Source organism: Cherax quadricarinatus, chromosome 85, assembly GCF_038502225.1.
Source record: "Cherax quadricarinatus isolate ZL_2023a chromosome 85, ASM3850222v1, whole genome shotgun sequence".
NCBI lineage: Eukaryota > Metazoa > Arthropoda > Malacostraca > Decapoda > Parastacidae > Cherax > Cherax quadricarinatus.
The window spans coordinates 11,180,199-11,207,422 of record NC_091376.1 but is presented as its reverse complement, the minus strand read 5'-3'; the positions used below and the strand labels follow the sequence as shown (position 1 = coordinate 11,207,422).

Here is a 27,224-nt window from a genome sequence, read left to right as displayed (position 1 = left end):
TACCTGCACTCTGAAGGATGGGTGAGGATGTTAGTCCTGGAGGTGGGAAGTACAGTACCTGCACTCTAAAGGATGGGTGAGGATGTTATAGTTCTGGAGGTGGGAAGTACAGTACCTGCACTCTGAAGGATGGATGAGGATGTTAGTCCTGAAGGTGGGAAGTACAGTACCTGCACTCTGAGGGATGGGTGAGGATGTTATAGTTCTGGAGGTGGGAAGTACAGTACCTGCACTCTGAAGGATGGGTGAGGATGTTAGTCCTGGAGGTGAGAAGTACAGTACCTGCACTCTAAAGGATGGGTGAGGATGTTATAGTTCTGGAGGTGGGAAGTACAGTACCTGCACTCTGAAGGATAGGTGAGGATGTTACAGTTATGGAGGTGGGAAGTACAGTACCTGCACTCTGAAGGATAGGTGAGGATGTTAGTCCTGGAGGTGGGAAGTACAGCACCTGCACTCTGAAGGATGGGTGAGGATGTCACAGTTCTGGAGGTGGGAAGTACAGTACCTGCACTCTGAAGGATGGGTGAGGATGTTACAGTTCTGGAGGTGGGAAGTACAGTGCCTGCACTCTGAAGGATGGGTGAGGATGTCACAGTTCTGGAGGTGGGAAGTACAGTACCTGCACTCTGAAGGATGGGTGAGGATGTTATAGTCCTGGAGGTGGGAAGTACAGTACCTGCACTCTGAAGGATGAGTGAGGATGTCACAGTCCTGGAGGTGGGAAGTACAGTACCTGCACTCTGAAGGATGGGTGAGGATGTTATATTTCTGGAGGTGGGAAGTACAGTACCTGCACTCTGAAGGATGGGTGAGGATGTTACAGTTCTGGAGGTGGGAAGTACAGTACCTGCACTCTGAAGGATGGGTGAGGATGTTACAGTTCAGAGGGTCACATTAACTGTGATGTTACATTGCTCCTGACAAGACAAAGATTAAATGAATGATGGTGAATGTCTTTCCTCTTTTATTTCATTGCCCCATCATGGTGGGAGACGACTGATATGTAAAAAAAAAATATATATTGCTTTTCTGGATTATTTTTCAGGTCTCTGTATTAAAAAGACTGCTGAACAGTTTTGAATTTCAGATGACCAATTGCTGGATAATCAATGATGTATTTATTTAGCCACACAGTTGTGTGCATGATAATGTGTATAAATGTGTAGGATGAGGATCTTCCATATATTACGTTTTACTGGGCATCAACATGACACTATATCTCTGAATTCATATAGGTAACGAATAACAGTATTTTAATGCCTTTCTCATAATTCAGTGTTATACAACAGCATTGTACAATCAGTGCCATTTTGTGATGTAGTGCTTTTGAGGTCACTAAGGGAGACCTAACTCCAGTAAATTGTCACACACCTTGCCTTGGCAAATAGTTGTCAGACATGCCTCTCGGCTTAAGTCAGGTCTTTTATTCTTGAACTGGTGTCAGGTTGTAACATGTGGTCTATGCCTTGTAGGGAAGGGGGGTACTTCAAGGACCATATAAGCTCAAGGAAACAGCTAGAGAGGGAGGTTGGTGACAGGTCCGGTGAATGGGAGCCCTGGACAGCTGTGTGTGTAGTGGACCATGCATTGCGAATCTCGGGTCAGCTGGTCGGTGAATTAAGAGTGAGTACAAGTCTGTGTTACTGATAACATCTACCCTTCCCCTGGTAATGTCTCATAGGTCAGTTGTGTAATTTTCCATCAGGATATGTTGTATTCTCGCTCTTTATGTTATTAAGTAAACTATAGCCATAGTTCCCATTTTTATTTGTACCCTCTTATGCCATTCCTATTCTGTTAAGCACTGGGATAACACAGGAGACGTGCTCGCTTGCTAGCATACCTCAGGCAGAGTGAGTAAAAGTCTCACAATTTTCAGAAGTTTTTCAATGTGTCAGCCATATCCCACTGAGGCAGGGTGACCTAAAAAGAAAAACAAGTCTTTTTTTATATTAAGTGATGTATACAGGAGAAGGGGTTACTAGCCCCTTGCTACTGGCATTCCTCTTCAAGGGGGGCTCCTTGGCATGGTGAAGAGGCTCTTGGTCTGAGGAATTAGACCTGTTGGTCTCCTTCCTCAGACCGAACCTAATTACCCCCCAATCCCCCCTTCCCTATCCCATCCTCCCCTTTTTCCTTTCCTCCTCCTCCCCCCATCCCTCCCTTATTTCCTTCCTCTTTTTGGCCTTTGGGATTCTTTCCACAGGCCTACTGGTTCCTAGGTAGGGGGAAGGGTACCAGGGTCAATCTCATTCCGTTGAGGTTCTTGCGGTGGTGTAGTTTGCCGTGGAATCTGGATCGCCTGGAGATATCCAATTCCCTCTCTGGTCTTCCGGGGGGTGGCTTTGGGTGTCTTTTGGGTGATGGGTGTATCTCTGGTGGCCGCCTTTCGGATTCCGGGGGTGGTGGCCAAAGGAGGTATGCTTTGTGGCGGATATCCGGCCGCCCTCTCTTTGTTCCACCGAGGTAGCTCGGCAGATGTGAGGTTGCTATCCTGGATTGCTGGTTTACTGGCATGAAGAGTAGGGTATGGCACGGGTTCCATGCCGCATCTGCACTACTTGCGGTGTTGAGGCCTTCTTGGCCACAGAGGGTGATTTCCGGCCCTTTCATTCCTCCTAGGAACTATTCCTCCCTGTTCCCCTTTTTTTCTTTTTATTTTCTTTTTTTTTTCTTAAAAACAAAAAGAAAGAAGTAACCTAGCATGCGGTCGACCGTGTTTCCAATTGTGCCACCATGCATGGGTTTAAATTTTCCAGTACCAAAACTCACCAAATTACTTTCACTAGACGCTCTGTCAGCTCCGATCATCCTTTGTACCTCTATGGCTCCTGTATCCCTGAATGTGATAGTCAGGTTTCTAGGCCTTCTCTTTGACTGTAGGTTATCCTGGAAACCTCACGTTACCTCTCTGAAGGCAACTTGTCACAGCCGGCTGAACCTTCTTAAAACCCTTGCTCATCTTTCATGGGGAGCTGATCGTCGAACTCTCCTTCGCCTACATTCAGCCCTCATTTTATCAAAGCTCGATTATGGTGACCAGATCTATTCAGTGGCCTCTCCTGCTACTCTCTCTAGCCTCAACCCCATCCATCACCAAGGATTACGTTTATGCCTTGGTGCTTTTCGCTCTTTCCCTGTTGAGAGCCTCTATGCAGAAGCGAATGTTCCATCCTTGTCTCTACGCTCTCACAATCTCTGGAATCCTTCAATTTATAGAATGGTCACTGATATTAGTAGACATTATTTGTTCGCCACCCCTGTTTGCTCCGTCCCTTCTCTCTTTGCCTACATTCGCTCTTGTCTTCCCTTCAGTTACCACCTTTTTATGTTCATGTAGCATCTCACTTTTCCCTACCCCCCTGGGAAGTTCCAGCTGTTCGGGTCTGTTCTTTCTCACTCCCTTGCTCGAAAGCCCAACTGCCTACGGTGGCTTCCCGCTCTCTTTTTCTTGACCACTTCCACTCTCATTCTCATGTCATCGCAGTGTACACAGATGGCTCTAAGTCTTCTGACGGCGTTGGATTCACAGCAGTGTTTCCGGACAGCATCTTGCGAGGGCATTTACTATCTTCGGCTAGCATTTTTACTGCTGAATTGTATGCCATTCTTGCAGCAATTACTCGTATTGCATCTATGCCTGTGTCATCATTTGTGGTTGTCTCAGACTCCCTTAGTGCTCTACAGGCTAAACGGAAATTTGATACACCTCACCCCCTAGTTCTCCATATCCAACTTTGGCTACCGTATCTCTACCAAGCATAAAGATATTGTTTTTTGTTGGGTCCCTGGTCATGTCGACATACAGGGCAATGATCAGGCAGACACTGCTGTGCGGTCACCAGTACATGACCTACCAATTTCATATAGAGGTGTTCCATTTCCGGACTATTTTGCTGTAATAGCTACCCACCTTCACACCCATTGGCAACAACATTGGTTAACTCTGCTCGGTAACAAACTTCATTCTATTAAACTGAGCATAGGTTACTGGCCATCTTCTTGTCATCAGCGTCGAGGTTGGGAGACTACTTTCTCCTTCCCCTCAAGGAAGGTTCCTTGATGTTGGTGAGGGGCTCTTGATTTAGGGAATTGGATCTGTGCTCCAGGTCCCCAAATTAAGGCTGAATGCCTTCCACATCCCCCCCAGGCGCTGTATAATCCTCCGGGTTCAGCGCTTCCCCCTTGATTATAATAATAATAATAATAATAATACTTCCGCCTTCGCGTTGGCCACTCGTCTTACTCATGGATATCTCATGGAGAGGCACCCTGTTCTTCTCTGTGAGCAGTGTCAAGTTCCAGTATCGATTAGCCACATTCTGTTAGACTGCCCTCTCTATCAACGAGCACGCAGAATTTACCTCCAACGTTGTCTCCGTTCTACTACTCTCTCTTTACCTTCCCTTCTTGCTGATGGACCCTCCTTTAATCCTGACTCTCTCATTGACTTCTTGACAACGACCGATTTACTCCACAAACTCTGATAATGATACCTTTCGCACTCCCCTCAGCCCTTTCTACCTCAATATCTTGCTGCCCTCTACCCTTTCACCATCCACTGCCCCTCTGTTCTCCGTAACCTATTACTCATCCATCTCCCTTTTGCCACCTGATACCCTCACTTCCTTCCTGCCCTGCAGCGCTGTATAGCCATTGTGGTTTAGTGCTTCTTTTTTATTATAATAATGCTACTGGCATTTTAGTAGCCTCTTATGGCACGCATGACTTTCAGAGGAAAAATCCTTTTCTTACACTTAGACGATGGCACAGCAGTGTGGTACAGTTGTCTTAGGCATGGAACAATGATGTATAAAGCCAGGATTACCTATACATTTATCATTTACAAGTCATAGTAATGGTATAGACATGTACAATATAGTACAGTACAGTGGTACCTTGGGATACAAAATTAATTCCAGAAGGCTGTTCGAGTGCTGATACCGAACGAATTTGTTCTCATAAGGAATAATGTAAATTAGACCCCCAAAAATACAGTTACAAAAGCACTTGCATAAATACACTTGCATAATTGTTCGAGTTTTGAGCTGTTCGTATCCCGAGGTACCACTGTAGTACTTTATTTTGGTTAGTGTGGATCTAGTGGGCCCAGAGATTTTAATATCAATATTATATAATATTAATTATGAGGTGTGTATATAACAGTGGTGTTAATATGTCAGGGAGATTGCAACACCCAAAACATTTATTATAAAACTGCAATAATCATCATCACAAACTGCAGAGAGAATCCCATGACAAACTTCCATACATCCAAAGGACAAAGTAAAGCAATATGGAAAAATAGACACAAATAAAGTGTAATGTGATCTTTTATTACTATGTTTAACACACACACACAGTGGCTTTATCAAGATGGGTTTGTGACACAGTGGCTTTATCAAGATGTGCTTGTGACACAGTGGCTTTATCAAGATGTTTGTGACACTGGCTTTATCAAGATGTTTGTGACACTGGCTTTATCAAGATGTGTTTGTGACACTGGCTTTATCAAGATGTTTGTGACACTGGCTTTATCAAGATGTGTTTGTGACACTGTGGCTTTATCAAGATGTATTTGTGACACTGGCTTTATCAAGATGTGTTTGTGACTTGATAAAGTCCACTGTGTGGGTGAAACAGAGTTGATAAAGGATCGCATTACTCTGCATTTCTATTTCTCCATCATGTTGGTATTTTATACTATTTATCTCTATCTTAGAGCAATATATAATTATCCCTACATGTAACATCACCTCTAAGATCACAATTTTTTTGTACCTGAGCCAATAAACAATTGTGCATGTCATCTTGTATTATTTGTGATGTTGAGACAAACACTAACAATACAAGATTTTTCACAAAGTTCCATGTGGTGGATGTGAAGAGATATTAGTTTTTATTTAACACATTGGCCGCTTCCCACCGAGGCCACGTCGCCTGAAAATAGAAGAAACACTTTCATTCCATCACTGTCTTGCCTGAGACATGACAACACTAAAGTTCAGAAAGATATATCTGGAAGAAACTGCAAGAAACTAAAGTAAATGCATTATTGAGCATAAATATGCATCTTAAACCAATGTTTGTCCAACACAAGAATTACCACAACCATGCAATGAAATTCTTAACTCAAAATTGATAATAAAAATGGAAAATTATTATAATCAAAAGTGTTAATGAGGGTTGAAAAAAAATGCAGAAATATATAGTATGAAAGAATTATGTGACATAAGACAAGCACAAAGAACCAAGACTACCTACAACTGGAAAAAACTTTAATACGGATATTGAAGCATCTTGATGCTGGTGAGGGGCTTTGATCTGTACGTTCTTTTTGATTATAATAATTTGATCTGTACTTCTACCCTAGCTCCCCTTCAGGTGCTGTACAATCCCTACAGGTTTAGTGCTCCTCCCATAATTTTTTATTAACACACTGGCTGTCTCTCACCAAGGTAGGGCAGCCCAAAAAAGAAAAACTTTCGTAATCATTCACTCCATCACTGTCTTGCCAGAGGCGTGCTTACACTACAGTTATAAAACTCCTTCAGAGTGCACTTCCCATCTCCAGGAATCAAGTCCAGCTTCTTGGTTTCCCTGAATCCCTTCATAATTGTTACCTTGCTTACACTCCAACAGCATGTCAAGTCCTAAAAACCATTTGCTCCTAACACGCTCATGCATGCTCGCTGGACATCCAAGCCCCTCGCATGCAAAACCTCATTTACCCTCTCCCTCCAACCTTTCCTAATCTCCATCTTTCCTACATACTCTAACCTGAGCCTCACTATCCTCGTAAAAACTCTTCACTGCACAATACAAATACGTAATATAAATATTGAAACAGATACACTACCAGTAACTACCATTACCTACTACCATCACTACCATTACCTACTACCATCACTACCTAACATGTTAATGTGCCTCAAGATTTACCCTAGCATGGGCCAGTAGGCCTACTGCCATACTTCTCTAATATTTACACGTTTCTCCAGCCTATAAACTGTGGGCACGAGCCTATAAACTGTGGGAACACTTGAAGTTCCTAAACCTGTACTCCCTAGAATGTAGGAGGGAGAGATACATGATTATATACACCTGGAAAATCCTAGAGGGACTAGTACCAAACTTGCACATGAAAATCACTCCCTATGAAGGCAACAGACTCGGCAGACAGTGCAACATCCCCCAATGACAAGCAGGGGTGTCACTAGCACTATAAGAGAACACATTAAGTGTCAGGGGCCCAAGACTGTTCAACTACATCCCAGCATATATCAGGGGGATTGCCAATAGACCCCTGGCTGTCTTCAAGCAGGCACTGGACAGGCACCTAAAGTCAGTACCTGACCAGCCGGGCTGTGGTTGGTATGTTGGATTGCGTGTGGCCAGCAGTAGCAGCCTGGTTGATCGGGCCTGATCCACCATGAGGCCTGGTCACAGACCGGGTCATGGGGGTGTTGACCCCCAGAACACTCTCCAGGTATACCAGATATGATCCATCACAAATTCTGATACAATGTTGTCTTAATAAAGTTAGTTACTGTCTGTGTGTCTACAACTACAGATCCCCTCAAGGAAGGTTCCTTGATGCTGGTGAGGGGCTCTTGATCTAGGGAATTGGATTTGACCTCTAGTTTCCTGAATTAAGCCTTAATACCTTCCACATCCCCCACAGGCACTGTATAGTCCTACAGGTTTAGCGCTTCCCCTTGATTATAATAGTACTACAGATGGCACCTATAACATTGCACTTTGGTGCCATCTTGTATAAGGAAAATAGTGCTTGGAGTCATTAGGTCACTACACTGCATTTGGGGTGCCATCTAATGCAGGGAGACAGCACTGTGTGACCCAGGTGGGATTAGCACTAGTTTTGCTAATGGCACTAAAAGTTAGTGAAAAATGGCACTAGGCTGCCATCTATGGAAGAGAGATTAAACTAAATTAGTTAATTTTTTGCACAATAGATGACACTAAAAATTACTAAAGAAAATAGCACTTGGATGCCATCTATTGTTGGAATTTACTAAATTAGTTCAGTTTTTGATTAATAGATGGCGCTGTAAGTTATTGAAAATGGGAAGATAAACAAGAGACTAAACTAAATTTTTTTTAGTTCACTTTTTGCTTAATAGATGGCGAAAAAAAAATTAGAAAATGGGATGATAAACTAGGGGAGACTAAACTAAATTTTTTTAGTTCACTTTTTGCTCAATAGATGGCGAAAAAAAAATTAGAAAATGGGATGATAAACTAGGGGAGACTAAACTAAATTTTTTTTAGTTCAATTTTTGCTCAATAGATGGCGAAAAAAAAATTAGAAAATGGGATGATAAACTAGGGGAGACTAAACTAAATATTTTTAGTTTATTTTTTGCTCAACAGATGGCGCTGAAAATTAACAATAGGAATGGCACTTCGGCGCCATCTATTGTGAGAATTATGAACTAAATTTTTATTCTTTTTTTTTTTGCACAATAGATGGCACTGAAAATTACTAATGAAAATGGCACTTAGATGCCATCTAGTGAGAGAATTATGAACTAAAAATATTTTTACTCTAATTAATCCTCCCATTTTCAATTTTTTTTTTCGCCATCTATTGAGCAAAGAGTGAAAAAATATTTAGCTTAGTTTCCCCTAATTTATCCTCCCATTTTCATTAACTTAGTGCCATCTATTATGCAAAAAATGAACTAAAGATTTAGTTCATAATTCCAATATTATTATTATTATTATAATCAAAAAGAAGCGCTAAGCCACAAGGACTATACAGTGCATAATTCCAATAGATGGCATCCAAGTGCCCGTTTCATCCTCAGTGCCATCTAGTGTGCAAAAAATGAATTAAAAATATTTATAATCTCTCCTCCCATTTTCATTAACTTATAGTACCATCTATTATGCAAAAAATGAACTAATTTAACCCTTAAACTGTCCAAACTTAGATCTATGTTTTTTTCAACATTTCACTGTAAAAAAACAATCTTTTTTTACATTTGAAAACGTGTAAAAAAACTTTTTTTTATATTGGAAAATATGTAAAAAAATGTAGATCTACTTTTGGAGCACTATGCATGTGAACATAGATCTGTTTGGACAGTTTAAGGGTTAATATGTAATTCCAACAATAGATGGCAGTGTCATTTTTATAAATTTTTAGTATCATCTATTGTGCAAAAAATTAACTAATTTATTCTCCCTACAGTAGATGGCAGCCTGGTGCCATTTTCATTAACTTTTACTTTTTCTGTTACCAAGGGTGAAGCACAAAACCCACAGAGGTCATAGTGTGCCTGGGAAATGGGAGGCAATTATAATAAAAAGAAGCGCTAAGCCACAAAGGCTATACAGCGCTGTTTATAATCATAACTAAGAGCTAAACCCACAAGGGTCAATGAAAGGCAGCCAATTCAATCCAAGATAGGATTATTACAATTAAGGGGGAGCGCTAAACTCATAGAATTATACAGCGCACGTAGGGGGGAGGACTGAAGGTATTCAGGTTCAATTCAGGGAACTGGAGCACAGATCCAGTTCCCTAGATCAAGAGCCCCTCACCAGCATCAAGGAACCTTCCTTGAGAGGATCTAAGAGAGGAAAAAGTCCAATTCCTTGCATCAAGTGCCCAACACTAGCATCAACTTCAGTAGACGCATGAAAGTGGTCGAGAGACCCGAGCAAATGTGAATATCTAGAAAATATTTGTGTTCTGGGACTGATCCTAACAAACACAGGCTTGAGAACAACACATACTGGCAAGAAAGGTGATGACATGACAGTGAGGTAAGAGACAGCATCAGGTAACCTATGAAGTCAAGTGACAACCACATAATGTAGTGGACAGGTCTAAGGTTGTGTTTGATATAAGGACACAAGTGCAACTAATGCAACATTTTATTGTAAAACAACAATTCACTCTGCAGGAACTTTGTTAAGACATTACAAACAAGGACACACAGTATATATAGGTATAGTGCGAGGTGCAAAGCATAATACATTGTAGGTAATAGCAGTAGTAGTTGTGGTAGTAATAGTACAACTACTACCACCACCTACAATGATTATATTATGCTTTGCACCTCACAATATACCTATATATACTCTCTGTGTCCATGTATTGTTTGTAATGGGTTTGACATGTTATCGGGCATTTCGGACTCTTTCGATATTGAAATAAAAAAAGACTTTTCCACTCGCCAACAACTATCACTTATCAGTGAGGGTCAGGAACATAATAGCTATGAAAACAGGGACCTCCTGTAATAATAATATTGTCAAACTAAGCATTAAACCTGGACCAAGGAAAGTAAAGATGTGTGTGTGTGCATAGTGAATATTATTATTATTATTATAATCAAAAAGAAGCGCTAAGCCACAAGGGCTATACAGCGCTGCAGGGTAGGGAAGGAAGCAAGGGAATTGGATGGCAGAAGGGAGGGGGGATGATCAGCAGGTTACAGAAAACAGCGGGGCAGGGGATAGTACGGGGGTAGAGGGTAGCAAGAGATACAAGTAGAAAGGGCTGAAAGTATCAGAATTTGTGAAGTAAGTCAGTCGTTGTCAAAAAGTCAATGAGAGAGTCCGGATGAAAGGTGGGTCCATCAGCGAGAAGGGAAGGTAAAGAGAGAGCAGCGGGGCGAAGACGACGACAGAGGTAAATTCTGCGTGCTCGTTGATAAAGTGGGCAGTCCAACAGAATGTGGCTGACTGATAATGGAGCTTGGCAATTCTCACAGAGAGGAGCAAGACGCCTCTCCATGAGATATCCATGAGTAAGACGAGTATGGCCAATGCGAAGACGGGAGAGAGTAGTCTCCCAACCTCGACACTGGTGATAAGAAGACGGCCAGTAACCTATACTCGGTTTAATAGACTGAAGTTTGTTGCCGAGCATAGTAGACCAACGTTGTTGCCAACGGGTGTGAAGGTGGGAAGATATTACAGCAAAATAGTCCGTACATGGAATACCTCTATAAGAAACTGGTAGGTCATGACTGCTGACCGCGCAGCAGTGTCTGCCTGTTCATTGCCCTGTACGTCAACATGACCAGGGACCCAACAAAAAACAATATCTTTATGCTTAGTAAAGATGCGGCGTAGCCAAAGTTGGATACGGAGGACTAAGGGGTGAGGTGTATCAAATTTTTTTATAGCCTGTAAAGCACTAAGGGAGTCTGAGACAACCACAAATGATGACACAGGCATAGATGCAATACGGATAAGTGCTGTAAGGATGGCATATAATTCAGCAGTAAAAATACTAGCTGAAGATAGTAAATGCCCTTGTACGACGCTGTCCGGAAACACTGCTGCGAATCCTACGCCGTCAGAAGACTTAGAGCCATCTGTGTACACAGCAATGGCATGAGAATGAGAGTGAAAGTGGTCAAGAAAAAGAGAGCGGGAAGCGACCGTAGACAGTTGGGCTTTCGAGCAAGGGAGGGAGAAAGAACAGACTCGAACAGCTGGAACTTCCCAGGGGGGTAGGGAAAAGTGAGATGCTACATGTACATAGAAAGGTGGTAGTTGAAGAGAAGACAAGAGCGAATGAAGGCGAAGAGAGAAGGGACGGAGTAAGCAGGGGCGGCGAACAAATAAAGAATGTCTACTAATATCAGTGACCATTCTATAAATGGAAGGATTGCGGAGATCATGAGAGCGTACATAGTATCGCAGGCAATGGGCATCACGGCGATCGGATAAGGATGGAACGTTCGCTTCTGCATAGAGGCTTTCGACAGGGGAAGAGCGAAAAGCACCAAGGCATAAACGTAATCCTTGGTGATGAATGGGGTTAAGGCTAGAGAGAGTAGCAGGAGATGCCGCTGAATAGATCTGGTCACCATAATCAAGTTTCGATAAAATAAGGGTGGAATGTAGGTGAAGGAGGGTTCGACGATCAGCTCCCCACGAAAGATGAGCAAGGGTTTTAAGAAGGTTCAGCCGGCTGTGACAAGTTGCCTTCAGAGAGGTAATGTGAGGTTTCCAGGATAACCTACGATCAAAGAGGAGGCCCAGAAACTTGACTGTATCACGTTCAGGGATACGTGAGCCATAGAGGTACAAAGGATGATCAGAGATGACAGAGCGTCTAGTGAAAGTGATTTGGTGGGTTTTAGTGCTGGAAAATTTAAACCCATGTGTGGTGGCCCAATTGGAAACACGGTCGACTGCATGCTGGAGAGAAACTGTAAGGAGGTGACAGTCAGCGCCTGCACAGGCAATAGCGAAGTCATCAACATAGAGTGATGACCAAATATTTGATGGAAGACTAGAGGCCAAATCATTAATAGCAAGGAGAAAAAGTGTTGTGCTCAGAACACATCCCTGGGGGACACCTTCAGCTTGGACAAAGTCCGGGGAGAGCACATTATTAACCCGAACACGGAAATGCCTGTCAGTTAAAAAGTTCTTAAGGAAGGATGGTAGATTGCCTCGAAGGCCTAAGGAGTGGGCTTGGGCTAAAATATTATACCTCCAAGTTGTGTCATATGCCTTCTCAAGGTCAAAAAATATGGCAATAACTGAGTGGTTATTCGCAAAGGCATTACGAACATACGTATCCAAGCGCAGTAAGGGGTCTATGGTAGAACGTCCCTTACGAAAGCCATATTGACGAGTGGAGAGACTGTTGTGTGTCTCTAAATACCACACTAAACGTCTATTTACTAGACGTTCCATTACTTTGCAAACTGCACTGGTAAGAGCAATGGGACGATAGTGGGAGGTTTCATGTCCCGTAGTGCCTGGTTTGCGGAAAGGGAGAACAATGGCGGATTTCCACAGCTGTGGAAGAACTCCTTGTGACCAAATAAGATTGTAAAGGCGTAATAGGACTGCAAGGGCTGACTGATGTAAATGTTGTAGCATACGAATATGAATGTCGTCGGGCCCAGCTGCCGATGATCGACAAGCTGAGAGTGTTGCCTCCAGTTCTTGAAGTGTAAAAGGCACATTATACTGTTCTTCTCTGAGAGAAGAAAAGTCCAAGGGTGCTAACTCTCTGGCAGACTTTGAGGAAAGAAATGAGGGGCATAGATGGAGTCCCTGAGAAATACGGACCAGATGATTGCCAGTTTCATTGGCAACATCTAGTGGGTTTGCTATATCAACACCGGCAACCCGCAGAACAGGAGCCGGGTCAGGAGAATATTTACCACTCAGTTTTCGTACTTTTTTCCAGACTGCACTCATAGAGGAAGCAGAGGTGATGGTGGAGACATAATCTCGCCAGCAAGTGCGTTTAGCGTCACGGATGACACGGCGAGCGATCGCACGCTTCTGTTTAAAATCAAGGAGTCGCTCTGTGGTTCTATTGTACCGGTACCTGCCCCATGCAGCGCGTTTCAAACGTACTGCACGAGCACAAGCAGGAGACCACCAAGGCACGCATTTCTGAGAATGCCTGCCCGAAGTTTGGGGTATAGAATGAGAAGCTGCGGTGAAAACGGAGGACGAGAAGAGGTGTAAAAGCTCATCGATGGAGGACGAAGAAGGAACCTCTTTAAAAACAGTCAGGTGTGAGTAAAGGTTCCAATTTGCCCGATTAAATTGCCAGCGTGGGGTGCGAAGAGGTGGCGAATATGAAGGGGAAGTAAGAATGATTGGGAAATGATCACTGTCATGTAAGTCCGGGAGAACAGACCAAGTAAAGTCTAATGCGGCGGAGGAAGAGCAAACTGAGAGATCGATGCAAGAGAGAGTATGAGTCCGAGGATCAAAATGGGTGTGAGTACCTGTATTTAAAACATGGAGGGGGTGGGTGGCAAGAAAAGCCTCTAACTGAATTCCACGGGAATCACAGTGAGACCCTCCCCAGAGGAAATGGTGGGCATTAAAATCACCAAGTAACAGAATCGGTGGCGGTAATGACGAAACAAGGAAGGCAAAATCCGGAATAGATAATGCCCGAGAAGGAGAGAGATATAAAGAACAGAGCGTATACCACCTATGTAAGTGGATACGGGCTGCTGTGTAATGCAGCGGAGTATGAATAAATAGCTGATGGTACGGAATATCAGTGCGGAGAAGAAGGGCACTTTCATTAAAAGTCCCATCAGGAAAAGGATCTGAAGAATACAATAAATTATAGCCTGAGATGTGAGAAATAACAGCAGAGTGTAATTTTGGTTCCTGTAAGCAAACACCAACAGGGGCAAACTGGGAGAGTAACATCTGAAGCTCACCCCGATTACCCCTGAGGCCGCGTATATTCCACTGTAAAAAGGCCATGATTGGTAATGATAAAGATACTTGAAATCCGCAGGTAAGGGTTCCTACGGACTAGAAGGGTTAGAAAAGTCCACATGCGGAGGCAGTGGAAAATGTTCAAGCAGCGAAGGAACGGTGCGCTGTGAAGAAAGGAGTTGCGCAGATGGAGCAGAGGAGAGAGAAAGAGCGGAAGGTGGATCAGTGTCCATTGATGGTTTGGTCTCTGCAATATATTCAGAGATTGCTTCAAGTGTTTCGGAATTCAGAGATGTCGTATGGGAGACAATATTGGGAATGGTAGGGGGAGGATGAGTAAAGATTGGAACTGTATTGGACTGTACCAAGGTAGGGGGGGGCGAAAGGGTGGAGGGAACTGGAGAAGCGTGGCAGGGGACAGAAGAGACAGGAACCTGGGAGGTGGCAGAAGAGGAAGAAACTTGGGAGGGAACAGGGGAGGAAGGTACATTACGAGGAGGAGGGTGAACCTCTGCACTTGTAACTGAGCCAGTGAGAGGGGAAGAACTAGGGACAGAGACAGGGAGGGTAAAATGAGGAGGTGGGAGATGGGTAGGAGGTGTTACCGGACCTTTTTTTGACTTTTGAGAAGTAGAGGGACGATTGGGAAGAGGTGTCGTACGAGGTCTCGTCGATACTGAGGCTTGTAAGAGAGAACTCGAAGAAGCGAGATTAGACTGAGGCGTTGAAGTAGGGACGTCTGAGCCGAGGACAGCAAAAGGATTAGATACAGGAGTGAGTATGGGAGAGGTAACCACAGAGGTGGGTGTAGAAGATGGGATACCAGAAGTGGGGGGACGTTTTGAAACACGGGAATAAGAAACACGTGGGAGTCTCCCTTGGAGGCGGAGATGAGAAACTGCCATGGCATAAGGGAGACCTTCTGTCTCTTTGAGGTAACGGATTTCCCGCTCGTTTAAATAGACCTGACAACGGCGAGAGTACGAAGGGTGAGCCTCATGACAGTTAAGGCAAGAGGGAGATCGATTGCAAGACGTATTAGAATGGTCATCGGCACCACAGACTGGGCATTCGGCGATAGATCTGCAATATTTCGCTGGATGGCCAAATCGCCAGCAATTTCTACACTGTTGTGGTGTAGGGATCACCTTTCGAACTTGTAACCGATGTCCTGCTATATAAACGGAGGATGGGAGTTCTCGGCTGTCAAAAGTTAAACGAGCCACATTGCTAGGGTATCGTCTCCGCCCACGGGCAGGAAGAACGTAATTGTCTACCTTGAGGATTGGGAGATCTTGGAGTTCCAGCTGTTCTAGAATGTCGGTGCCACATGTCTGGAAATTTTGTTGAACTATGGTATGGGGCAGAATAACGGTACCACTACAAGAATTGAGGGAATGATGTTTTTCAAGGGTGACAGGAACAGTATCTATATGGGAAAGACGAGAGAGCTCACGAGCCTGGGTAGCATTCTGTACGGTAATGATGCGCGTACCGCTCTTAAGAGCATGAAAAGAAATATCTTTACCAACATGGCGTAGGAGTGCCTTGCCAATACTATGGTCAGAAAGATAGGCAGTAGAGGAAGTTGGTCGTAAAGTGAAGAATTTAGTCCACTGTTCAGTCTGAAACTGAGCGTGGAAAGGTAGTGAAGGACGTGTCGATCGTTTCTGAGAAGAACGAGAAGGTGGAGAAGTATCATCAGCAGGTAATTGTCGTTGACGTTTAGGCGTGGGACCAGAGTTGGTCCGACGTGGAACGGGTCAGCGATTTGAAAATTGCCGCACCGTAGAGGGAGAGGCCGGAAGCATAGTCAGAGGAGAGCGAAGGTCTGATAAATCGAAGGAGTCAGTCGAGGCCTCAGTACCTGAAGCGGGTGAGGAAACAGCACCGGCAATAGGTACAGAGGCATGAGGAATGTCTGAAGAGTGGTCCAAAGACGAGGCGGGGTCAGAACGGGGTGCGGTATCAAGAAGGGGCCCGGGGGTACTAGGTTCATGGACTAGGGCTGCCATGGTTAGGTTACTTCTTTCTTTTTGTTTTTAAGAAAAAAAAAGAAAGAAGAAAAGAAAATAAAAATAAAAAAAAGAAAAAAAAAGGGGGGACCGGGGAGGGATAGTTCCTAGGAGGAATGAAAGGGCCAGAAATCTCCCTCCGCGCCCAAGAGGACTCGACACCGCTAGTAGCGCAGATGCAGCATGGAACCCATGCCATACCCTACCCTTCATGCCAGTAAACCAGCAATCTGGGATAGCAACCTCACATCTGCCGAGCTACCTCGGTGGACAAAAGAGAGGGCGGCCGGATATCCGCCACAAAGCATACCTCCTTCAGCCACCACCCCCGGAATCCGAAAGGTGGCTTCCAGAGATACACCCGTCGCCCAAAAGACACCCAAAGCTACTCCGGGATACCGGAGAGGGATCGGGACATCCCTAGGCAATCCAGATTCCACGGCAAACTACGCCACCGCCAAGAAACCTCAACGGAATGGGATGGACCCCGGTGTCCTTTCCCCTACCTAGGAACTAGCGCGCCTGTGGGAGAAATCACGAAGGCTAAAAAGAGGAAGGGCAAAAGGGAGGGGTGAGGAGGAGGAGGAGGAATGGAAAAAGGGGAGGATGGGGAGGATGGGATAGGGGAGGGGAGAATGGGGGGTAATTAGGTTCGGTCTGAGGAAGAAGACCGACAGGGCTAATTCCTCAGACCAAGAGCCTCTTCACCACGCCAAGGAGCCCCCCTTGAAGAGGTGCATAGTGAATAAAAGTCGAGGTTTGTAACATTTATACTGAAAAGATGTCCACTCAGAGATGTCAAGCTTAAATTCAGTGGCGGCTCATGAGAGGGTGCTGTGGAACTGCAGCACCCGCTATTTTCACTCGGTATTATTGCTAACATTAAATATGTCTTTTTTTTCCCTTTAAATCTTCCTTTATACTTGTACATTATATAATCAAAGGGTTAAAGAAAATAGGGGGTGCTGTAAAACCCCCGCATGAGCCGCCTCTGCTTAAAATTCCTTTCCACATCCACTGCTCAGTAACTTACACTGACACTACTGTCACTGACTACTGTCAGTGACAGTAGTGTCAGTTATGTGTTTATTATTAACTTAGTTGATTTCCTGAAGACTAGTCACTACATGCAGTGTTTACATACGCTGCTATGTATGGCAATTTATTTAACTGTATTTATGTGTATGTTTACTAGAATAAACAGGCTGACTGACTTGACTTATTGACTTGACTGACTTACTAATTGGACTGACTGACCTACTAAGTGACTATACTGACTTGACTGACTGGCTCTATTGAGTGACTTACTGATCAATCAGTCAATCAAGTTTATTCTCTATAAGGATTACAATGTGGGGTTTACAGATTTTGGATATTGTGTGGTTTACACGTTATAAAATACTAATTACAGAGGGGGCCACTAGGACACCTAGCATGGCTAGGCATTTCGGGCAGACTTAGATTAATTCTTAACTCTAAATTATTACAAATTATGGAGTAAGTTGGTATTAGGGCTAAGTGACTAAATTATAGTTTGTGAGTTTAGCAATGTTAATGCTTTTGTTTTGGCACAATACATAGTTTCTATATTGGAGTATCACAGGCAAACTTATGACTAGTTAGGATTCATTATTTTAAGATTAAGGATCGTATTTCTGTGTTTATAGTCAAATGGGCGAGTGTAAGTGTGAACCACCAGGTGGTTTTCATGTAGTTAGTTGACGGGGTGTATTAGGGAGATAAGATGTTTTCTAACGGTAGTTTTGAAGGTGATGAATATGTCTGCAGTTCTCGAGTTTTCAGGTAGGGTGTTCCAGATTTTAAGGCCTTTGACATACACTGAATTTTTGTAAAGGTTTAGTCGGACACATGGAATGTCATAGAGATGTTTGTGTCTGATGTTATGCCTGTGGGTTCTGTCACAACTATCAAGGGTTTTAGGTCAAGGTTAATATTGGAATTTAAGGTCCTGTAGATGTAGATTGCACAGTAGTAAGTGTGGATGTTCTGAACAGGGAGTAAGTTTAGATCTATGAAGAGTGGGAGGGGGGGGGGGTTGCCAGAGATGGGACTGACTGACTGACTGACTATAGTGACTTGACTTACTGACTTGACTAACTATAGTTAGTGAATACCGACCGACTAAGGGTCGATGAGAAATGAGATGCTTGATTCTGAGATGCTTTGCCGTTTCCATGACTAAACTTCTGGTACAGCTTACAATACTGACTGGTTGGAGAGCTGGTCATAAGTCTGAGTGGTCTTTAAACAGGTAGGTTCTTATATGAGGAGTACCTGTAGTACCTGCAGTTAGAATGATAACAAATTCTCACTATAGGCAGCACACTCCACCAATATTCAATACACTAAACCTATTCACCATACAAAACATTCATACTTATTACTGCACCTATTACATACATAGAACACTTAACTCTGATATTAACCCTCCCCTCAAACATCTCCTTGCCAACCTCAACAGAACACATGACCATAACACAAGGCACAGATCACTCTTTGATGTTCCTCGTGTCCATCTCACACTATGCAAAAACTCAATGCACATAAAAGGCCCTAAAATCTGGAACTCATTACCTGTAAATATAAAAGAAACACTACCTGTTTATAAATTCAAGTCTCTTCTCAAAGATCACTTACTCACCCAAAACCAAATAAATACTGAATAACTGAACCTTATAAATTGTATATCTTAAATGTTTCTCACAATTATATCACATAAATGTTAAACCTAAAACCCAATCTAACTTTATTATTTTTTAAATACACTACCTAACAGAATACTCCATTCTACTGAATGTACAACAATGCATACAACCATATGACCTGTCTTTGTAATACTCACTTGTGCTTTATAGTAATCTGTTTACATTAAAGTATTATCACTGATGTCATCATTGCTTAGTTCATCTTAAGTTAATTTTAAGCCAGCCCGTAATGCTATGCATAGTATAAGTGGCTTTGGCATGCTGCTCTTATCTGTATTTTTGTACCTCTGTATGTGTGCTCAAATTTTTAAATAAATAAATAAATAAATATAACTTTAACATTGTTACTCATGAAGACCACAACACAAAAAAAAAGTCACAAAAAATGGAATATAAAACTAATAGAAAACTGCCAAAGATTTATATCATTATATGAGCACTTTCAAATGCAGTGGAATCTCGGCTTATGAACTTAATCTGTTCTGTGACCTTGTTCGTATCCTGATTTGTTCGTATGCCGAGTCAACTTTCTTCATTTAAATTAACTGAAAAGCCATTAATCCTTTCCAGTGGAATTCCTGCTCTCAGAGGAAAAATACACTTAAATATAGAGCTAATATCAACTCTACAGCTTATTTATCTATCACAATTGCTCTAATATGACATAATAAACAATATAAATAACATAGAAACCTGATATATACTCTAGAATAAAATATGTCATTATGTGACAAGTGGAGGCGGCTATAACTGCTCCCGCATTGTTGTGGTATTCACTGCCATCTAGTGACGGCCTTTTGAAGCCGTCTATTATTATAATTATTATTATAGTACATTATTATTATATACGTATTATTATTATTATATTGATTCAGGCTTAATTTAGGGAACTGAAACACAGATCCAATTCCATAGATCAAGAGCCCCTCACCATGTATGTACTACTACTACTACTAATAATAATAATAAAAGGCTGGCAATAGTTGGCACCACCATCAGCAAAACATTGGTAACCACTACTTTTCACCTGTCTAGACTTAAGTAGTCTATAAGTATTAGGTTAAGTCTGCCTGAAATGCCTCGGCATGATAGTGGCTTTCTTTGCTCCAATCATGTTATATGTAAACACACATTGTAACCTTTGCAAAGAAATAAATATTTTATTTATTTATTTAAGGAACCTCCCTTGAGGAGGAAGTGCACACCTTCAAATTTCGTTCGTATCCAGAAGCAAAAAATCGACCGAATGACAGTTCGTATCCTGAAAAGTTCGCATGGTGGGGCATTCATAAGCCGAGGTTCCATTGTATAGGGAAAATGATTAATCGTTCCCATGAAAAAAATCCTATTGTTATTGGCATATTATACAATGATGGGGTTGTAAAAATAATTTAAACACTGCTTAACACTAAAATATGTAAATACAAAAGAATTAGATGAAATAAATGCAAATTTAACCTCACTTTATTTTGCTGAAAAGAGTCGAGTGCCTACCAGGATAGTGCTGAGAAGGGAGGAGGAGATGTTATTGTTTGGAAGGAGAGTCCCCTTCTCTTTTCCCTATTTCGACCTGGTTGAAGCTCACCAGGTCCAAAGAACTTTGCTTCTGCCTTCTCCTCAGGATGTTTTGGAAATGTGACAGTTTGGTCATTCCATTATTATTATTATAATCATGGGAGCGCTAAACCCGTAGGATTATACAGAGCATGTGGGGGGATGGAAGGTATTCAGGCTCAATTCAGGGAACTGGAGTGCAGATCCAATTCCCTAGATCAAGAGCTCCTCACCAGCATCAAGGAACCTCCCTTGAGGGGTGTGATCATTCCAGACAATGCTATTATGGCTTGTTTGGGGTTTGTTGGGGTGGTACTTCTCTGCAAAGTTTTTGACGTCCATCTATTTGGCAAAGATTTCCTTGATTAATGAAGTAGGTACTTCCTCTATCTCCTCTTCTGAGCCTGAAGAGAGTGCATCCATCTTAGACTTGTGCTCCTCCTTCTCAAGTTCCTGTAACTCTTCAGTGGTCAGCTCCTCCACTAACTCCTCCACATCACCATTACACATCCAGACTCATGGACCTGCCCAGAGAGACAATATCCTCCGCTGTACCATTTCCTTCGTTGCTTGGTTCTTCTCATTAACTTTCTTAGAACTCATGGTTAATGAATTTACTAAAAATTTATACGACAAAACACAAAATCACGTAAAAATTAAGTTACAGTGCGGGCGTTACAGTATGCAAACCTAAGTAATGTATATTAGAGCTGTGTACGTATTAGATAAATTAAATGTGGGCAGTCCTGGCTTTGTAAACAAGGGTAGCACACGATGTCATGACTCATTTTGACCCATATAAGTTCTAGTACGCAAGTCGATATTCCAAAGAAAGGTCACATACCAAGCAAAAATTTTCATGTCCAAACAGGATGTATACCAAGTTGGACTTATTCCAAAGTGGATGTATACTGAGGTACCAGTGTATCTGTTTATGGTATCATAAGTTCTAATAAAAAAAATATTAATAAATATTACATTGTACACTACTAATTGTTATGACAAATCACAAAACACTACCTTGGTCATCAAAATTCATAAACCTGCTAACATAAACAATACATGTCTACTGACTGCGAGCAGAGACGATTATTGATAGCGAGATAGAACACTAGGCCAAAAGTTACGTGACAATGGTGTTGACATAGGGACGTGCAGTTGTCGTGTTGACTTCAGTCATTGTTGATATAGTGTTGCCACCCACTGGAATCCTTACCTGTTTTACATTATTACCAACTTAAGAAATGGTGCCTACAAATTAAAATTTTATTACAGAAACTAAAAATTATTTGTTTAAAAAAATATAACTTTCATAATATTTGGTGCAACTGAGCATTCATTACCACTGAGATTTTCATTTTGACCTCATTTGGGTAAATTACATAAATAAATATACATACATTTATTAACCAAATTCTAATAATCACTGTCTATGATATTTCTCTATACAACAATTTGAATTTTCGTGCAAACTGTACTGGTAAAAAAGAAAATAGGGACTCTGGCTACAATTAAGCACTAACACACTGTTACTGCTACTGTGCTAGACAGCACACCCCACCACTTGCTAAACATACAAGACATACACTCTTATTATTGTGCCTACTACATACACAGAACATTAAACTCCACTGTAAACCCTTCCCTAAAACCACTCCTCGACAGTTACAACAGAATGCACAGGCACAATACAAGGCATAAGGCACTTTTCAACTTCCCTCGAGTCAGACTCTCACTATGCAAGAACGCTATGCACATGAAAGGCCTGAAGATCTGGAACTCGCTACCGGAACAGGTCAAAGATCCCCAGACAGCTTATAAATTTTGGACTTTGCTAAAAAATCATCTTATCTCACAATATTAACCAAATCAACCAAACATCTGCTAACTAGTTTTATTATGTGACCTCTAGGCTCTTAATTCTGCCAATCCATAAAATTCATCTTCTTTCTCAATATTAACCAAATCTGCCAAAACATCTTCTAATTAATTTTATGTGACCTGGCTTTTAATTCTGCCATTCTATAAAATATTACCACCTCCACCATTACTTGTAAGTTAGATTTTGTACTAAGTTTAAATAAGCTTTATTAAGTTCAAATAAGATTGTAAAACAGGTAACCACTATTCCTTGTTTAGTTTTTATATATTTACTATGTACTATTATCTTATCTAGTTTTAATTAGTTACTATGTATTAGGATAAGTTTGCCCAAAATGCCTGGGCATGATAGTGGCTATCTTTGTACTTAGCAAATCAAAATTGTTGGTGTTCAGTGTGCATTATTGTGGTGGTGAGGTACCATCGCACGGTTGGTGTTCAGTGTGCATCATTGTGGTGGTGAGGTACCATCAGACGGCTGGTGTTCAGTGTGCATCACTATGGTGGTGAGGTACCATCGCACGGTTGGTGTTCAGTGTGCATCACTGTGGTGGTGAGGTACCATCAGAAGGTTGGTGTTCAGTGTGCATCATTGTGGTGGTGAGGTACCATCGGACGGCTGGTGTTCAGTGTGCATCACTGTGGTGATGAGGTACCATCGGACGGTTGGTGTTCAGTGTGCATCATTGTGGTGGTGAGGTACCATCGGAAGGTTGGTGTTCAGTGTGCATCATTGTGGTGGTGAGGTACCATCAGAAGGTTGGTGTTCAGTGTGCATCACTGTGGTGGTGAGGTACCATCAGAAGGTTGGTGTTCAGTGTGCATCATTGTGGTGGTGAGGTACCATCAGAAGGTTGGTGTTCAGTGTGCATCACTGTGGTGGTGAGGTACCATCAGAAGGTTGGTGTTCAGTGTGTATCATTGTGGTGGTGAGGTACCATCGGACGGTTGGTGTTCAGTGTGCATCACTGTGGTGGTGAGGTACCATCGGAAGGTTGGTGTTCAGTGTGCATCACTGTGGTGGTGAGGTACCATCGGAAGGTTGGTGTTCAGTGTGCATCATTGTGGTGGTGAGGTACCATCAGAAGGTTGGTGTTCAATGTGCATCACTGTGGTGGTGAGGTACCATCAGAAGGTTGGTGTTCAATGTGCATCACTGTGGTGGTGAGGTACCATCGGAAGGTTGGTGTTCAGTGTGCATCACTGTGGTGGTGAGGTACCATCAGAAGGTTGGTGTTCAATGTGCATCACTGTGGTGGTGAGGTACCATCGGAAGGTTGGTGTTCAGTGTGCATCATTGTGGTGGTGAGGTACCATCAGAAGGTTGGTGTTCAGTGTGCATCATTGTGGTGGTGAGGTACCATCGGAAGGTTGGTGTTCAGTGTGCATCATTGTGGTGGTGAGGTACCATCAGAAAGTTGGTGTTCAGTGTGCATCATTGTGGTGGTGAGGTACCATCGGAAGGTTGGTGTTCAGTGTGCATCATTGTGGTGGTGAGGTACCATCAGAAAGTTGGTGTTCAGTGTACATTATTGTGGTGGTGAGGTACCATCTGAGGGATACCTCTTCAAAAAGCAGTCTGTGGGTTTATATTCATATAAAAGAAAGCAATTTGAGTGTGGCAAATCCAATGAGCCTATTCTGAATTAAATTCTATACTAGTGAGGGAGACCTCTAGGCTTAAATTGAATGTAACATGGGTTAGAATTTACAGGCAAGATTATTAGAGCTCAAACAAGAGGTGAAGTACAGGAGGTTCATGTAGTTTCCAAATTTAAGGTAAGATTTTTAGAGCTTGATCAAGATGTCAGCTACAGAGTTAACACTGAAATAGATTAAAAAATGAGATAATATGGACTCAAACTTGTAGTTTGGCTTCTGTGTAAATACAACTGATTAACTGAATTCTTTTCTTGATTACCATTTGAAAAAACTTTGTAGGCACAGAATACTCAAGTTATATGTAAAAATCACTTAAGTTTGCATAGTTGATTTCCTTCCCTCCAACACAAGTTGGGTTTGTCTTGTTCCTTTCACAGTGTCATCAAAGTATTTTGGATCTTTTTTCTCACATCATCTCTATTCTGGACATTCAACTTGGCACCCAAGAGGAATATCAATGATGCTAGAGGTATCAAGCAGAATGTAATAATCAGCTCCAAGGGAACTGAAGATGGAAACTTTAAATATGCACATGTGATGCATAATGCTTGTATGTTTTGTCTGGATGAATTTGGTAGGGTATGTAAAAGAAAATTCAGAATGAATATAGGAAAGAGTAAGGTGAGGAGGACAACAAAAAGATTGGATATCAGATTGGAGGAAGAGAGTATGGAGTAGATGAATGTATTCAGGTATTTAGGAGTGGAAGTGTCAGCAGATGGGTTTATAGGGTGAATCATAGAATTGATGAAGGGAAAAGGGTGAGTGGTGCACTTAGGAGTCTGTGGAGACAAAAAACTTTGTCCGAAGAAGCAAATAGGGAAATGTACGAGAGTATAGTTATACCAACACTCTTATATGGGTGTAAAGCATGGGTGATGAATGTTGCAATGAGAAGACTGGAGGCAGTGGAGATGTCATGTCTGAGGGCAATGTGTGGTGTGAATATAATGCAGAGTATTCGTAGTTTTGAAATTAGGAGGAAGTGCAGGATTACCAAAACTATTATCCAGAGGGCTGAGGAGGGGCTGTTGAGGTCGTTCAGACAGAGAGAGAATGGAACAAAACAGAATGACTTCGAGTGTGTATAAATCTGTAGAGGGAAGGCGGGGTGGGGGTCAGCCTAAGAAAGGTTGGAGGGAGGGGAGTAAAGGTGGTTTTGTGTGCTAGGGGCTTGGACTTCCAGCAAGTATGCGTGAGCGTATTTGATAGGAGTGAATGGAGACAAATGGTTTTTAATACTTGACATGCTGTTGGAGTGTGAGCAAAGTAACATTTATGAAGGGATTCAGGGAAACTGGCAGGCTGGACTTGAGTCCAGGAGATGGGAAGTACAGTGCCTGCACTCTGAAGGAGAGGTGTTGTTCCAGTTTTATAACTGTAGTATAAAGCACCCCTCTGGCAAGACAGTGATGGAGTGAATGATGAAAGTTTCTTTTTTTTTCGGGCCGCCCTACCTTGGTGGGAATCGGCTGATGTGTTAATAAAAATAAATAAAAATAATTCACCATGCATACAATTAGACAGAACACAAGGAAATGTTAACAAGTGTAAAGACTAAAAAGAAAACAAGGGAAGTGTCCCTATTTAATAACCCTTTGACTGTTTCGGTCGTATATATACGTCTTGCGCGCCACTGTTTCTGATGTATTATACACGTAAATTCTAGCGGCTTCAAATCAAGCGGCAGAAAGCTGGTAGGCCCACATGTGAGAGAATGGGTCTGTGTGGTCAGTGTGCACCACATAAAAAAATCCTGCAGCACGCAGTGTATAATGAGAAAAAAAAAACTCTGGCCGTTTTTTTTTATTAAAATGCCGACTTTGAGGTGTATTTTCGTACAGTCTTTATTGCTGTATTCTCATTTTCATGGTCTCAGGTGATAAAATGGAAAACATATTACAGAAATAGAGATAATTTTGCTTACTTTCATGATGAAAACGACCTTGAAATTGAGCTCAAAGTAGCGGAAATGTTCGATTTTTACCATTGTTCAGGAGTAAGCAAATCACACCATACGTCCAATACACTTCAACTGGGGAGTCTAATATTCTTTCACTAGTGCACTGATATTATTTATACCATTTTTACAATAATGCAGTAGTCTGCATAACAGTAAATTTTGTATTTTTTTGTATGAATAAAAAATCAAAATAGAAAGCAATAGTAATATAAGAGGGGCCTAGAGACATGACTAATGAACAGAGGATATGTTATTTTAGTGCCAAGAATGTCTACATTGTTTATTCTGGACCCTATTTTGAAATTGGCATTTTTTTTAATTTGCATGAAATTGGCCAAACTGCCAATTTCTGATCACTGTATTGGGTAGTTCAAATCGGTAAATGGGTGGTTTCTTGTACTCAACTGATAGAAAAAAAATGGAGTTCTAAAGAAACAGCTATGAGTATGGTCAACTGGAACAATGGAATTGGCCAAACACAGGGCTCAAAGTAGGTGAAATCACCGATGAGTATATGTCGCCGAGACTGCTAACTTCGCGGGAGCGTAATTCCGTGAATTTTTTAACAAATTTCGTACTTTTGGTATCATTACCATTGGGAAAAGATTCTCTATCAATTCGTAAGATAAAATAATTTTTTTTCAAAAATTTTTGAGACATAGAATAACAGTTTCAGAAAGGGGCTTGCGACAGTCAAAGGGTTAAATGTTGAAGTATGTGTAGGTGGGGTGGAGTGGCCTGGCTGGCTACCATACCTATCACACCTAACTTCTTACAATAAACGTTACTCACTTCTCACTCTACATTAAGACTACAAACATTTTGAGGTAAGTAATGAGTGTATTGTGTGTGTATTTTCCTTTTTATTGTTTTTTAATGCCTTGTTCTACTGCTAACTTAATATATGTTAGTGTAAACTTATCTGACATTTATAATTGGAAAGAAATGGCGTTCTGCTTTCCTGCAATGTCCACTTTCCGGCAGTAGCCTGGAACCTAACCTGCCGTATAAGTGGGGCCCTACTGTACAGGTTTCCGTTTTACACTCGCTTGGCAGGATGGTTGTACCTCCCTGGGTGGCTGCTGTCTACCAACCTACTACCTAAAATAATGTAATTTATATGCAATAAAACGTTGCTAGGCACAAAAGAAAGCCACTAATGTAATTCAGGCAAGTAGAATTTCTTATAATTTCTCATATTAACAATAGAGTGAAGATTGA

At 42.0% G+C, this 27,224-nt stretch overlaps 1 long non-coding RNA gene across 7 annotated transcripts in view; it reads right to left on the bottom strand.

Annotated features, from left to right (window-relative positions):
- Positions 1 to 27,224, bottom strand: part of LOC138855214 (uncharacterized) — a 102,138-nt gene that overhangs the window by 30,352 nt on the left and 44,562 nt on the right. For 4 of the 7 annotated variants that reach the window (XR_011394407.1, XR_011394411.1, XR_011394406.1 and 1 more), the window contains one exon: positions 5,321 to 5,943. This is a non-coding gene — a long non-coding RNA (uncharacterized lncRNA). Of the gene's footprint in view, positions 1 to 5,320; positions 5,944 to 18,773; positions 21,022 to 21,886; positions 24,204 to 27,224 lie in introns of those variants that run through there. The other 3 variants (XR_011394408.1, XR_011394410.1, XR_011394409.1) reach the window with 3 other exon arrangements.